This window comes from Cyclopterus lumpus, chromosome 18, assembly GCF_009769545.1.
Source record: "Cyclopterus lumpus isolate fCycLum1 chromosome 18, fCycLum1.pri, whole genome shotgun sequence".
NCBI lineage: Eukaryota > Metazoa > Chordata > Actinopteri > Perciformes > Cyclopteridae > Cyclopterus > Cyclopterus lumpus.
In genome coordinates, this window is record NC_046983.1 from 13046285 (window position 1) to 13063563 (window position 17279).

General features: G+C 42.9%; 1 protein-coding gene and 1 long non-coding RNA gene across 2 annotated transcripts in view; one reads left to right on the forward strand and one right to left on the reverse strand.

The window, feature by feature from the left end:
• Positions 1 to 17279, reverse strand: part of nrxn2b (neurexin 2b) — a 346947-nt gene that overhangs the window by 149971 nt on the left and 179697 nt on the right. The gene's annotated exons all lie outside the window — the stretch shown is intronic.
• On the forward strand, positions 12553 to 16937 carry LOC117747749. The gene is made up of 2 exons (XR_004611475.1): positions 12553 to 13349; positions 16677 to 16937. It is a non-coding gene; the product is annotated as an uncharacterized LOC117747749 (long non-coding RNA).

Sequence of the window (17279 nt, forward strand, 5' to 3'; positions counted from 1 at the left end):
TACACTTCCTTCTGCAGTAAACTAATGTCCATGTGTAGGAGTTGCAGCTTCGCCACTAGTATATAGATGGCCCCTTGAATTAAATTAGCTGCATTATGTCACAATAAAGCTGTCATGTGTTGGGATTTATTATATCCATGTATTGATATTGCATGCATAAACTTTAAAAAGACGTCTTTGTCTCATAGTATAGACAGATCAGAAATATGGAAGAGTGGGTGTAATGAGGGTGTGATGAGGCAGAGGCTCAGCTGGTTGAGATTATGGGCTTTGTGGATAAAAGCCCACCAACTGAAAAACAACAGATGTCAGAGGTTTCTGTCAAAGCTTCACAATAAAAGCATATTTCTGCATAGAACTTTGCAGCGAGGTTAAAGCTTGATCTGACTTTCACAGCTGCTATTTGGTGGCACAGATGTTTGCGTCCCGGCGGTGACGCTAAGACTGGAGGTAGAATGAGAGGGAAATAAGAGGCAGGAGAATGGGGGAAGTCAGGTGGAAAGCGACCGCTAACCGTTGGCAGGGGACCGTGCCAAGCCTTGGGCCAGTGAATCAGCACATTGATTTATAGGCTGGTTTACCTCGCTACCCGCCGCTGCATAGGCCGTTAAGTCTGGGTCCAACTCCTGCCCTCCGCATCCGCTTCCCCCCACCCCCCCCCCCCCACCTCCACCCGGTCACTGCGTAGCATGCACTGTCACTCATCCAACTTTTCCGTAATAATATTGTCTCTATCCTTTCGCAATTTCGTCTTGACCTCACTCTCCGGGAGGATAGTCAAAGCACTGTTGCGCTACACAGGGAACACAGAAAGCGGGTCACATCTGTGAAGGTTGAAATCATAGTTATGGGTCAGATGGTACTCCAGAGGTTCTTGTTATAATGTAATTGGCCCCTTTGGAGTGTTCATCATGCCACTACCTCCCACTGAAGGAGTGGACTCAAAGGCACACGAGTGGTGACAAGTGGCAGGATCTCAACGAGGTGCCAAACTTCCTGCCGCAACATAACAAACCCCCCCCCCCCCCCCCCCCCCCCCCCCCGGGTGCCCTTTAATTCCCCACAGGGACAGGTATTGCATTGCAACGGTGCCCCTTGCCACTTTTTATTGAAATGGCAAGATAGAGCGAGGCCGGGAGACCCTGAGAGAATAGCGTATGAGCGGACACTGTTCTGTATGTGGGTATATATGTCGTCTCGGATGTGAAGCAGGAAGGAGGGGGAAGGATGAGGAGAGGATCAAAGGTCCCCCTCTTCTCATTGAGTACCCTCAGGCAAGGCAACGGACTGGAGGCCACATTCAGAGAGTACCTGAGTGAGTATATTACCAGATGATGCCCAGGGGGAAGACTTTTAGCACATTACTGCTTAATATGGAGGATACAATAAATAGATTTTTAAGTAGATAGCATATTATGAATTTATATTGCTGTCCAAAGTTGTACAGCCATTCATTCAGCAAGCCTGTGTTCTTGAGCAAGACGCTCAATCCTGATCAGCTCGAGGGCTGCTTGAGGACTTGGAGGGTCTTGACACTCCAAAGGGAGCGCTTTGTCGCCAAATAGCATAATTAAAAAATGAGCATAATTTATAAGTAATTGTTATTAATCAACGGCCCTATCAGCCTCCTGCAGATATGTTATGGTCATTCTGTGCAAATCAGAAATTTCTACTTAAAAGTTGGACATTATGAACAGAAGGACAATGAGGCACTTGGTATAAGGAGCTTTTGGCCCCGGAAAGGACTGGCATTGGCTCATCATGACAAGGCGTGGAGATGTGTTTTTCATTTGACAAGAGACACAACCACATTTTATCCTGGGGCCTGAAACCATCAAAGCACTTAGCGGGGACACACAACAGAGTAACAAAAGCAAATGACAGCTACATTGGTGCCAAACACAGCAAGATAAATAGTTTTCTTTTATGGTTCACTTTTCCCCCCAATTGAACTGTTTGTGGGCTAAAGCACAAAGGGAGAAAAAAAAGAAACATGGACGACAGAAGTCAGCTGATCTGAGACAAGCTTGAGCTGGCTGGCTCCTGGCAGAAGTCCATGTCTGAAATAGGACCTTATCATGCAAACACACACGCACACACGCACACACACACACGCACACACACACACACACACACACACACACACACACACACACACACACGCACACCTTCAAAACGCATTTTGTACCAAGAGATATTGTACTTGTATGCTGCTAATGTGCATTGCAGCAAATTAAGGATAACATAATGGCGAGGCAGTTTCCAAATGTTCTGAGCCCCTTTTTAATGCACAAAGTGAGACTCCATTTCATACACAAAACTACATTTTCCATTTCCCTCAGCTGCCTTCATCAAAACACAGAACACCTCCGCCTGGTTAAAAAAAGGGCCATTATCCAGTAACACCACAGCATGTACTGATAAGACTGGGATATTAGGGCTAATGCTATCATGCCTCCTCCAGAACAGAACTGCCAACAGAGAATTTAAATCAAAGATCATTGTGCAGTACACGCCAACTGTGTACTTGTGTGTTTGTTGGCCTGCTCTGAGTAAATGCAGTAAAACCTAGGTGGGAGGAAGACTAGGAAATGAAATGTATATCCTATATTAATCGCAGTTTATTCTTACCCTACATGTATTACTGCCTCTCTCACCTTATCACGCCTGTATGTGTGTCTCAACATTTGAAGGGAAGGGAATAACAGAGACTAAATTGGCTGCACTGGCGGCTTAGAGTAATAACTTGTGTGTGGGAGATAGGATGCGGCATGATGGGTTGAAAGCCGACTATATCACCAACAAACGAACAGCAGTACGACGTGTATGCTCCATTATAATGTGCAATAGGAGCCTGACGTGCATTCTGGCAAATGCAATTTTTTTAAACAAGTGTTATTTTTGTCCTGACAAATCTATTGCTTTGCATAATGAGTGCACAAGTGGCACTTGTGTTAAAATGAGTGTTGAAATAAGAATGCTAATTTTGTCTTTTAATATATGATGTGAAATGATGTGAACAAATTAAAACGTTTGTCATAGAAACATTCTGCCATCACCACCACCGCATTCACCGAAGAAGGTATTTAGTAAAAGCCCTGGAACAAATGTGTGTATGAATACATCTCCAAGATGTGTTAATCATATGATGAAATCAGGTCAGGCAGGCTATTAGTCGGTCTAATGGTGCTCCCTCACATCATACTGAGTGATCACAACTTATCTGCTGTTTTGTAGACATGTTTTAAGGAGGTGATTTGCAAATCAATATTTGAGTTCTAGACTGAGCCAGATATGTTGATGTGTATGATTATTTAAGGATTGACATGCTCATGACATGCTCCCTGTTCGTTTCATATTCACCGGCACTCAGTCACTCAACTACAGTTTACGAAATATCTCCCCTCATACCAAATTGACAGAAAATGTGCCAACGTACGACCGTTCTAGCTCTTGTTGTGGTTAAACATTGTGAGAATCTCCTTGGTCATAAGATTTAGGAAAAGATCACGTGTTTGGTTCAATTAATTACATTAGTCACCACGTGACGTGGTTACGTACGCACATAACGTAACTTAAAATAACATGTTGACTTTTAGATTCACACAGGAAATGAACAGCGGCCTCTGTGTTTGCCAAATATGGGTCCCGATAAAAGGCTTGTACATACAACTTATACGGGCAGCTCTAAGAGTTGACAGATATTGTTGTTGGAAACTATTTGAGTTATAAGGATAGAGTTAGCAGAGCAGCATATTAGGATTAGAGTTTAACTACTTAGTTGCATGTAGATTAAGCTTTTTGAACTGTCCTCACAAGTCATACAGCAGAAACAGTGGGTGCATTATTAGTGACTTCACTGCAATGCCTGGTGAATTCCCGAGGCCGCTTAGCACAACTCTGTTCTTGATCATTTAAAATGTTTAAACTATTTTCGGGAGTCATCAAGCTGAAGGTTGGGGAATCACTGCGGCAGACAACTATACCAGCGAGGTGTTTGGTTAGATGGTCCTCTGGGAAAAAGAATCCCACTCAGTGGCTATTTCATGAGTTAGTTTACACCTCGTACTGAGACGCAGCCCCTTGTGAGAACAGAATCTTCCAGACGGTGAAATACTGGGCATTAACCGGAGGCCATTCATTGAATTGGACCAAGGTTAGAAGAAGAAGAACGTTTTACATTACATTTAACACAAATTCTATAGCTCACAAAATAAATTAGAGGTCTGTACCCAATGTCACTCAGCGAGGCCAGAGCATGCAGGTAAATAAGCCTTTTGTTCCCCTTCTACTTCTTCCCATTACTCTGTAACAAGTATATACTGGGTTTCGTTCAATAAAACTGAAATTGTACTGACAATTAATAAACAGTAAGCTTATGTATGCTGTTGTCAGTGTTGAATGAAAGGCCCATGACAATGAGATCTTTCACAAACTGGAAATATCTCAAAGTGCCCCTGGCTATAATAGGTCGGCTTATAGAGAAGAGACGCTTGTGCCAGGAACTAATTGGACAGATGAAAGGACTTGTGGCGCCACTGCACCACCCCATCAGTTTCCATGATCGCACCTGCTGTGGCCGCCTGTGATTGATCTAGGTAAGCAGGAAGTATGTGTGCGCCCCACTGTTCAGTATTCTGACTCTTTATTCCCCTGCTCTTTCCACTGACCTCCATTTAAACCAAGCGATATCGGTGTGGAGTTCAGCGCAAGCAGATCCGGAGGATGAAGGAAAGGGTGGAGAAGATGGTGCAGGACTATAAAGAAGGGGAAAGTGTGTGTGTGTGTGTGTGTGTGTGTGTGTGACGTTTCACCTTTGCTCACTCCATACCACCGAGCAACTTCCTCCAGGGTTAATTGACAAGATGGGGATTTGGTTGAAGAAACGTGCGGCTACACAGTGAAAATATTTATCTTTTCATATGTTTATGTGTTTACTTATTAATCTGTTTGCTTGGCTGTTTGTTTGTTTATTTAATTTTTTAAGGAATTTACGCTCACACAGAGATTAGGCTGCAGTTGGTGTGATTGATAATTTAAATGTGTTTTTCTGAAGAGACCATTTAAAAAAAAAAAGAGGAAGCTTTTCAGACAAATATGTTTTGGTTATTTCCATACAGAGGAAAAGTTGCTGAGTTCATTACCATAAATTGAAGTTAAATTATGCCCGGAGCAAAATCTAGTAAAGCTACAGTATCTATGCTATTTATTAAACTGGAATCCAAACCAACTTCAGAGGAATATAAAAACCAAACAAGCCAGATGAAGCAAATTAAATGGAATACCTGTACAGACGTACAAAGAAGGTAGTCACACAGACAGGCCTAATTATATTTCTGAATGACAGCAACATCGATCCAAGCCACACCTAAAGGTTTGACACAAACTTTTGTAAAGCATCGAGAGGACACAGCAGAGAAGAGACCTGTGAAGGGCTCACGTACGCGAGCCACCACTTCTCAACATAACATGTACCCTCCAAAACACCATCCATTTGACCAGCTGGGTTACTGTAAACCCACCCTGAGTTGGCTTGCCAAATCCGTGTTGCGGTCACAGTCGGACTCCATAGATGAATGTATAGGATAGGATATGAAAGAAAAGGTGGGGAACCCAGGACACTGAACAATGACACAATGACACAATGACCTGAAGCCACTTCCTCTCTAGGGTCTTCTATTTGCCCTTTTCTTCTGGTCCTCATCAAAGTTACTATAAGGGGCTTTTATCTGCTCATGAAACTGTCTTAATTTAATACTGATGCCTCTCTATGATGCCTCGCTGCTCCGCCAGCCCCCTCCGAGCGGGACAGTAAAATGAGAGGTTTTCTAAAAAGGATTTGGTCCTCATCAACACAATAAATTGTCCTGGTAGTAGCTCTTTCAATAGGATTTGCAATGGTTCCTTCAGCATAGGTTGCATTCTCTCTGCACTACTAAACTGAACAGGTACATAGAATAAATATAAAGAAAATAAAAGATAAAGAAAATAAATCTGAGACCGAGAAACAAGTTGGTTTGCCAAAAGGAAAACCAACTTATAGTGCAAATAAATTGAATTTCATCCATCTCAGTTGTAATCTCAGATAGTGAAGTCAAACCAATATACGAGTTCATAGACACCAAAGAGAAAATATATATTTTTGTGATCCATTAAATTAGCATGGACGGAACACACTTGTTGTACACAAACCTTAACGATACACAAAACAAAAGTGTTTATCCTGTAAATACAAACATGATGCATGTCCAGATACAAAATCAATATTTATAACATTCTAGTTATTAAATTGCATTGTGATTGCGCATATCGACAAACGATGTCAGCATGGAATAAAAAAACAACAGTCAACAAAAGAATAAATGGATGAAAAAATGATGGAGCTACCCTGCAAAAACAAAGAGTGGTTTCTCAGAGGTGCATTAGATCATTGTCAAAATGTATTTGGATCATATTTGGGAATATTTGCTTCTGTGAGGCCTGAGCTTGCTCGGAAATCCAGTGCCAGGGGCGAGAAAGGCAATCGTGGAGGGCCGACAACCAAACCAGAGGGGGTTGGCACCGGCACTGCAGCCTACGTCTGGGTTACTGAGAGAAGGGTCAGACATATCCCTTGGTTTGTAAAAAGACACACAATGCCCATGTTGTTTGTGTAGACTGGGTTGTTTGAAATGCTCTTGTGGTTTGCAGAGACTCCTCTTAGACTCAATAAAGGAGTCTTTTAGTACAAAACACTGACTACTTCTACGAACTATATGCAGCTGCTACCAAGTCCAGAAATGTGAACTTGTGTGGTTGACTGCATTCACACAGAACTCCCGGAGTCTTGAATCTCAACTCCCAAAACACATAACGGATAATAGAACAGAGCGGAGGGAGACAGAGACTGGAAGAGAGAACGTCTCCATATTTATTCATATCACCAGACACCCTGGCATAAATATTTAGCAAAGAGCCTTCTTCGAAAGAGGAACTTAAATCAAGGCCAGACGCGAGGCTAATACTCGTAGTGCCAGAGACTAACCTGAACAAAACACCGGGGGGGGGGGGGGGCCTATCGAGGAGAAACCGTAGCTCACCTTCACATAACTTGGGATTAGTGCTGCTGCAGTGAGCGCGTTATTGACAAGCCGACTGCAGGGGATGGCAAAGCCATCGCCACAAGCGTTATGTTAACGGATGTTATTTGGGGATTACTTTTAATATGGGAGCGCCACCTCTTTACGCTACGCTGCAAACACCAGCAGCTCGAGGAGGTGCCGAGCACCGGGCGCTGCACGTTTGGCGATTTTCTTTTTTTCGGGTCTCAGAGTTGAACAATTTTAAACTTGTTTTCAATCGCTGTCACTTTTTAAGGAGGCGTGAGAAGAGTACCTGAAAAGACCAACCATCACATCCTGCATGTACTGTTGGCTACAAGTGCTGAACAACAACGGCCTATAGTTAGACCTATGGATGTATTTCTCCTGTCGGTCGCCCCACCAACGGAAACATTTAGTACTTAATGAGCCTTGTATTATATTATATAGTTGGTGTTGGTATATTGCAGCAGTGTATTGATAATGTAGGTGACTTTTTCTATTTGTTAACCTTCAAAATCAGACATTCAAACTGTGACTGTTCCAATGGTTCAGTTAAAAAGGTAGTTCTCGTATATCCCCACCTACTTATGGTGGGACAAGTCAAAATATATTTACTGAAATGTATGGTAAACACAATGTGGAAACCATTTCACAGCCCTTCTGGATGCACGTCTGAGCCGTGCATCTAAAAAACAGCACATGACAATTATTAATTCTACATTTGTCCTATATACTCGTCGTCCCACTAGACCTTTGTGATGCCTCAACTTGCGTCTTTCTTTCCTTTCCTCCCTCCCTATCCATTTGTTCTACTTGCTTCTTAATTTATCTCCCCATCTCTCTCCCTTGCTTGCTTCTTTTTTGTCCTCGGAAAATTCCTACATATAAAATGTCCTCTTCCCCACAAATTTCCAAGTGCGTTAAGCACAGCTCGGAAATGAATGGCCTCTGAGCAACACCACATGCAGTCTGCACCTCAGCTGTCTGAGATCACTCCTAGAATGTTGGGTCTAAATGGATGGATGTGTGTATGTGTCTTTTAGCGACATTAGGGATTAAAACAAATTCTAAAACGAGATAGCCAACATTAAAAAAATGTTAGAGATGAATATAGTGCAAGAAAAAATATATACATATGTGTTTCCATACATATTCCATTTGACATGCATTCCATTTTAAAATACTCATGTCTTGTCCATCCTTTTGCAAATGTCTTGTGAAGCAAGAGCAATATCTTTCGTTTACAGCAGTCCTTGAACGTGTCATGGTCCATCTTTCTTTTTTTATATTCATTAGCCAAGTGTCAGTCATCTGTATTATGAATTGGTAATGAGTAGTGAAACCTATGTTTGGATGGGTAAGACAAAAGGTTACTGAGTATTCCTCCAGTGGGACGCCTGACGCTTTGTCTATGTATTGCTGCCACGCACACTGCTGCGGTAGCAGTGCTCAGGACGTGCCAGTGTGTGCCCAAGCATCGGTTCCCAACCACAGAAAGAATGAATGAAAAACATTATGATTGATTATCAAAGTCGGAAAGATGTTTTATTTCGAAAAAATGACCGGATACATCCGTCAGACGCACCGCAGTGTCAGCGGCAAGAACTAAGTTATGGAGTAGACTGGACATAAGGAACACACTTTGGCTGTCATTGTCTCCCATTACCTCGAGATGGGACCGGCTCGTTGCAGAGAAACAAGCTCAGGGCTCACACTAATTCGAGTTGTATTTTTATTCACTTTACATTTGTTTTTATGCCAGTAGTATCATTTTATTCCGTCATATTTATCGCCCGCACTGTGAAGGTCGGTCTGTGAAAATATTGTCTTATACGAAACCAGTCCGTGGCACAAAAAGGGGACCGCTGTGCCAAAGAACTGGCCTGCTGCACATGGACACGGACATGGACAGGGCCTCAGGGCCAGGGCCTCGGCCTCAGGGCCTCAGAGCCTCAGGGAGCGTTTCCTCACAGCACCGACAGGACGTTGCTTTAAAAATGGTTTGCAAAACAACTCTGTAGTTGAACGGTGAATACTGGCAGGATATTTTTATTGTGGATTCAAATAAGCTCCTCTATGCACGCCAACATTACAGTGCACAAACACCATTACTAATCCAGAGTATTAAGAACTTCATTTCAGTTTATTATAACAAGAGATGGGAAGAGTATTAGAATATCTTATTCAAGTTAAAATACTGTTCTGAAAAAAATATTAAATGATTCAAGTGACATTACGTCCGTTAAAATGCAGAAATTGACGACAGACAGAACGCATACACCAGGAGAAGTACGTCACGTCTATTTTCAATGATCAATTATGAATAAAGAACTTCTTTCCTTTATAAATGATGGTACGTGGGATGTGACCGGTCCACTCAACCTTTCTGTCCGACCCCTCAAACGGTGTTGTGCTTGCTGGGTGGTGCATGAAAGCAGATTAACCAAAATGACATCTTTTTTTTGATGTTGTTTTTGCCGAGATACAATAATGCTCATCATAACCATAACCCTTAATGACGTCAACTTTCATTTTACTGCATTACTGGGCTGTTATTGCTGACACCTCCAGATGTTCTAGCAGACCCTTCTACAATTTATGCCCTGTGCAATGTGTAGAACATTAATGTTACGGGATGTGCCATAACATCCTGTAAAACGAGAATTGAATTTGTGGGAAATACATAGCACTGTTATTGATGGGATCCTGAACATTGCATCAAAATGAGTCCATATAGGAGAAGCCACGCTGCTAAAAAACAAATAGCTCTCTACTTTACTGGAGGGATAGATCACCTAAATTGGATGTGTCAGAAAACATCATCGGGCATGAGCAACAACAGAGTACTATACGTAGTCATCCTTCCATAAGGGATTGCATGTCACTCATACACTAGTGTTGCATCCAAAGAGTCAAAGTGAAAAACAGAACTCTAAACGTTTCCATGTTCCTATGGTGGTAGGGATTTCAGTGTCGACAAAGAATTACTGGCTTTCTGAACAGAAGATAATTGGATTCTTCACATGGTACAGTTTCCAGAATGCAGCAGGAATACAAGTGGCTGCTTTAGATCAGAGGGAAAAGAGAAAACACTTCTTTACTCCACAGAAAAACGCAAAATTGCTTGTTTGGTCATACACTGAAACCACATTTGATTATGTTTTTATGACTTTCCTTCTGACCTTGACACCTGAGAATACAGTTTGTATTTCACCACCCACTACCAGTGAACGTAGGTCTCTTTTAACAAGCGACACCTTCTTCCCCTTCTTTATTATCATACATAGTGGGTGGCAGATCAGAAAACTCTTATACGAGTCATTTTCTGGAACAGCCATATGTCATTTGCAAGGCACTGAAAAAGATGTCCTGATGCTAGTGGAGTCATGAAGGTCATGTTGGAAGACAAAGAGACATCCTGTCCCAGGATTAGAGCGTCCACATCAGACAATTTGATCCAAATCTGAAACAAAGGGGTCTCAACTTTGTGCTAAAGTCCCACTCAGGTTTGGTAAAGTAAACTAATCCCACAGGTGCGATTTTAAATTCAAATCCAACAGGGTGCGACATTAAATCGAGATAATCTGTCCGTTATATTTGAGACATTTGAGACGTTATGGGGGTAAATAAGGACGGGTAGTGAATACCGTAATTGATACATAAAGTACATGGCAAGAAATATAGCCCATGCAGTGGTTCAGAGGGGCCAGACTGCGTCAATATGAAGCGCAAGCCAGAGACAGACATGTGATGAAATAAACATTACACTTATGAAATATTAAGGTCTAATGTGAGCTGCAGAGACGTGTGAAACGCGTTTGACGAACCAGACATCATGGCGAATTAGGCTAAAGTGCTCCCTTCTTTTCATGCTCCACCACCTTAATCTTTAAACACACTAACTCTCAAACACACACACACACACACGCGCACACACACACACACTCCTCCAGCCTGCGTTTGATTTGCTCAACAGTTTCTGACAGAACTATGAGTGATGGCATGATGGAGCCTATTGAAAGGAAAGTGTCCTGAGTGTCCATAGGAACTAACTCTTTCCCCAGAGTCTCTTTCTGAATCTATCCAGCCGGACTGAGGCCATGGTTCTTTTATTTAAACATTATACACAAGAATATTATAGCAACGTTGACTTTCTCTCCGTCATCGACCTCTTTCTTTACCCACTCCCTCTTACATTCCCGTGGCACTGCCTCGGATGGATTCAGTTTGCTTCTTTGGGTTTTTTCAACTTTTCCATTTTCCCTTTGTCTCTCACGAAGCCTTAAAAGCAATACATTCAGCAGGAATGAGCCAAATAAACAACAAGGATGACATTGAAGTAGAACAACAATAGCACATCTTTCCATCTCACACAAACATCCCCCCCCTCCACCCGAATATGTCTGCGTGTGGCACAGAGATAGCAGTGACGCAAACACAGCGAGCTCTGTTCAAGCTATCCAGGGACCGATAAACGGTCTATTCTCCACCCACCCCCCCGCCCCCAAAGTGATAATTGTTGTTATTAAATCATAAACACTGTCACTGTCGGGCATCAGACAAAAGACCCACCCGTAAACAGATCCTCATATCGGAGGTTGTTGGCGAGCCACTCTTTCACCGAAATAACATGTTGACAGTCAAATGTCAAGAGAGTGATCGTTGAGTGTTGACCGTCAGGGGCATAAATAAAAAGCCTGTTGACGGTTGGTCATTATCAGGAGTTAACAGCGTTACAAAAACACGGCTGAGATTACGGGGCCTGTTGAAAGAGACGTACTGCCCATTCGGCCTGCCAACTGCAAGAACATAAGCGGCAAGCACTATATGGCTGTTTGTATAGATAAGGTGGTTCAGGCAAAGTGCAGCCTGTGGGAGGACGGACGGTAGGACCTATCATGAATGCAACACACTATACTATTTATTATAATAATGTGGTAATGACTGTCTGGCAGAGGAATCACAGTCCCTTTGAAACCCATTTATGTGCTATATATGAAAAGGAAACATCTTTGCTTGTAAAAGACACTCCCACCTCATACACAGGTCTCATGCTGGGAACGTCGTCTGGAGAGGTCTGCTCCTGGTGCTAAGAGGATTGGCTGGCTAAAGACCAGTGACTTTGAAGGCTGCAGCAAGAAGGAGAGGGTCCGAGTCCCTGGAGCTGGGTGGCTGAGTGTACAACTGAACTGGGTATACTAATCTTCTAAAGTCCGCCATCCGGAGGCGGTTCTGAATCGCTAGTTTCATGTCTTCTTCAATTCAGCATGCTGTTCATTTAGTACATTAATGGTCCCATTTAGGGTGAAATAGACCATGAGCAGGGTTTGCTTTAGGTCGTGGCTACCTGGTTGGGTCGCTACCAGGGAATTGTTCCTGTTTTCTTCTTAGAACTTTAACCCTTTCACAGTGTTTTCAGTTCATGAAAGTTATTTGTTACATTTTGGTCTTTTTGTCACTCCTAGTTGATACGAAACCAAGATAGCAAAGGCCAAAACGCCAAGCTTGATGCTTCACAACCTGAGATGCCAAAGCAAAGGGAGACGTCACGGAGACTACGCCCACTTTTTCTTCATGCGTGCGCTAAGCTACAGAGTATTCCCACCATGCTTAAACCTTTAACATTTCAAAATGGATGCAGATAGGCTTTTCTCATACTGTTAGACAAGAACAGAATAACCAAGGCAAGCGTCTCACCTTTGGTTTTGACACCGTTTCCTCAGGGGGTATCATCTTCAAGTGAATACCACAGTTTAAAGAAAATTGAGATAATATCTTTCAAAATGACATTTGCAACAGCAAGACACCAAGGATTTAGTGACTTTTTTTTTTTTTTTTTGTGAAAAGCAAAAAGGGGAATGAGGCGAGAGGCTTAGAGAAAATAAAGCAGTGAAATCGAATCGGAAACATAAGAGGGATTCTTGTAATGAGCAGTGTGGATGTAACACTTTGGATGGAGGGCTGTCCAATTTCCACTGGACAACTACTAATATGCTTGATTAGATAAGGGCGCGTTCAGTGCTGTGCATGCTCCCCGGCTGCAGGTCTCTGCCGCCTCTGTAACATCAAACTGTTACCGATTGTCATTCAGCAGACAGGTACTGAGCCACTCCCACAGCAGCGCTGACCCGTCCCTTCATACCTTGCACCGCTGAGCGAACATCTTCCTCTGAACAACAGGGAATCAAAGCCGCTTTCGAAAACACAAGGACATGCGTTATTTTTGGAGTGCGATGCATATCTCAAATCCGACTACCGTCTGACGTGGTAAGCATTTGCCATATTTTAGGATCATAGATGGGTTTTCTTTCACTTCTTTTGCACAGAAAGGTGCAGGCGGTGATATGCAATGTCTATGAATAACCACAGCTGATTTGTACAACAAGCCTCAGGTCCATTTCTGTGCAAATCTTTCGAGGTATATAAGCCACATAGCCATATTCATAATTCACCGCATATAAGAAAAACGAATCCTTGCACTATGCATTAAGCCCAGATGTTTCTCCCCAGAACAACATGAATGTAGCACTAATGTAGCTTTGTGCAGCACAGCTCTGTGTTGTCCCCGTCTCCCCAATAAACCTTTCTGTTCCATATGGTTGTATCCATCAACTACCTCACCATCGATCAGCCTTGGCGTTACTTTCTTCTCTGTCTGTGTGCTAGGTCAAACTCATAAAACATCCGAGGCATTATTGTGCATTAGACAATAAAGATGTGCTGCAGGGAAAATCCATTAGGTTCTACAGAGAGAGAGGTGGCATGAATAGAAACGTCTATGATCTTGACTGAGATGATCCATCTCGCTCTCCTGGGCGAGCGTGCAACAGCTCTTGTGCTTTAGGTGAGAGAACATGTGTTGCGATGAGAGCCGGATGATGTCATTATAGCCCCGGCATTCATTGATGTGACATGGGAGGAAGTCGTTGGGAGCATTTTTCTCTCAATTTATTTCTACCTCTGCCACACGGCCCATCACACACACACACACACACACACACACACACACACACACACACACACACACACACACACACACACACACACACACACACACACACACACACACACACACACACACACACACACACACACACACACACACACACACACACACACACACGTTATGATGGTCATTTTGTTTCCCCCTTGCAGTGAAGGCTTCAGGACATCCAGCATTGCAATCTCACGAAAATCCGGAAGTGCAAAAAAAAAAAAGTTTATGGATACGTTTTCCCCCCCAAAGTGTTTGTTGTAAGACTAATTAGTCATAAACTCACCTGGAACATGAATGCACATGCACGATTTAAATCAGACTTTTCTTTCTTCTTTCAATTGAACCAATAGTAGTTACGATGTCATTAAATCAAAACGTAGATGGAGTGCCATTCATTTTAATCACCATGTGGCCGAGCTACCCCCAGTTGATGCGGGGACCATCACCTGAGCATGCATGCTCTTTCACAGCCATATTCTGACATTCACACAGATCTCCTGGGAGCTGCCCAGAGAGATCACAGTCGACTAATACTGGTCACTGCACAGGCACATCAGTTGGTTATGTACCTTGGCTGCCACTCCCTTGGTATTCTTCCCCTCTCTCTCACAAGCGAGCTTCTCTAACCTCAAGGTTACTGCCTGCGCTTACTCACTTCCACTGTCGACTCCCATTCATACAGATTTTCTCCGTGTATTTTCCATCGCAGTTACACTGCGACTTCTGGCAAATTACACTCTTTGGCGCCCTCCTTCATCCTCGCTGCCATAGCTGGGCTCTAAACTCCGACAATTGTACGCTCTCCTCTGAAACAGGGGGTGGTCTCTAGTGAAGGGGTCCAGTCCATCTCTCTACGGCTTACATCTTTTTATTGATCGGGAACCTATAGCTGTGCCCATATCTGTAGAAAGAAATACATGAACAGAATCAATGGATTTACAATCCATGTATTCCTATTCTTGTTGTGGGGTGTTACTTGTTTGATTTATTACATATATAGACACACATTTCCTTTGCTTCATCTCCCTGCCACTATTTTATTTATTGCATTTCTATTGCATTTTTACAACTAATATAAATTATATGGATGCTTTTAATAAGGTGTATCTTATGAGTAAACTGGCTTATAAGCCAGTAACCGAAGGTTGTCAATTCTGGTTGGGGACCGTTCTATCCCCATGTTTCCTGCTATTTTATTTTTACTGCCACGAATAAAGGCGGGCATAAAATGATCGGCGACCTTTAAACAATGTGAATCATACCGTAAATTATATTGGTAACATTGGTAAAAATTCCTCCTCCTCACCAGCTCTGACTCTTGGTTACAGCTGCAGGGCATCAGTTATGAATAAGACATGGAAAAACAGAAACATGTCTGTGTGTTTTCTCAAAGTTCAGCAGGGAGGTTTTCCAGTTCTCCAGCAGGCACCGTGTCGGCTTCGCAGTTGAAAAGCCCTCCGTCCACGAGGCACCACTTCAAAGTAGCTTTCAGTCCTCTGATCACGACGCACAGAGCGCACACATTCCCTTTCATGCTGTGGCCCAAACTTTGACCTTTTTCCTCCAACATTCCATCTGTGTCCCTTCCCATCGCGCCCTCATCTGTCTCCCAGTGGCACCTTTCATCAATCTGACTGGCCAGTGTGCCCGTCAGTCTGGAGCCTCCATCGCTCTTAATTTGGATCAGCTGGAGAACCTTGCAAGCTGCCTAACTGGCTGAACTGGCCTTGGCCCGTGACCCCCCCATCACTCTCCAGCTGTCTCCTTTGTCTTTAATCATTTCCTCCCATTTTCTTTTTGGTTTTCTGAAATTCTCCAGGAATCCATATATATTATATGTTCATCCTCGCTATAATAATCAAACAGTAGAGGATGATACAATGTCACAGTGCTACAGCTCATTATCCAGCTCGATGAACCACCCTGCACATAAGCGGTTAAGAACCCAGCGGTTTAAGAAGATCAGATACCAGTTTGAACAGAGCTGAGCTGGATCATCTACGAGATGAAAAGATTCATAGCATGCAGTTCAGAATTTCCCAAAAACATACTCAGAATTTGTTTCAATTTTACTGCTTGGGAAGCAGGAGAGAGCACCAAGTTGAGTATAAAGGTCAATACATATATATATATAAAATATGTTGAACTGTTTAGCATATCAAATACATGCAAATTTCCCCCTAAAAGTTTTACTTCAGAACCTCATCGGGGCATAACACAGCGGCCACTGATGTTTAGCACAATGAATGAATTAGTTATCAGAAATATTGAAAGTGAAGTGAAGCATATGGTGCGCTCCACACTGCTTGCTCCGACATCTGTTAGCGCTGGAGAAAATAAATTGATCTGTGCAGTAAAATGAGTGAAATGTTCTCAGGTCGTGTAACCTCACTGACCTCAGAGACAGAATGATAAAAGGCATGGTGTGATCATATTGAATGGTATGAAATAGATGCACTTTATCACAGACAGAAAACAGGAAATATGGTCAGATTTTACATTTTTCAACGGTCCTTGACTGAATCGTGTGAGACTAATGCTGAATGAAACAAAACCAAATATAATCTAAACATTTCATCAAAATCCTTTCATTCTAGATGTGCCATTTCAATTCCGCCAAGAATAAACCCGCTTCTACAACCCAGAGCCCGTGAGGAACACTACATCCACGGCTCCTCAGCAGAACTGCATGTGGAGCCGTGGATGACTCGGCTGAGAACAACAGCAACGCGACGAGAACTCTGAACTGAACTGCATGTAGTTTACATGGAGCAGAGACGATATGACACGATTGGTTGTAAAAATTGTAATAGTTTCAATTATAGTGCACATTAAAAGCAGTGTACTGTATTCTCTAACTGCTCTGTGTTTGTGTTGCTGCCACAATGCGTTGTTGTGCCTTTAAATGCAGGTGCGTCAGAGCAGGTGTGCACCTGCTGTGTGTGTGCACTGTTTGCTAACAAGAACAGACATGGATGAATAATTCTGTTGCTGTGCTATGAATATGTGTGTGTGTGTGTTTGCACAGTGCATATACAAACACTCAGGCCCAGTGACTGTATAATTCAGACTGCAGGATACCCGCGGGTGAAGGCCCCTCTCATCGCTCGGTTGCTCACCGGGAAAAAAAAGAAGGGAAACACACCCCGATCTGGCAGCAGTTCGGAAAAAACAATTGAGCTAAAAGGTCAATCACCCCC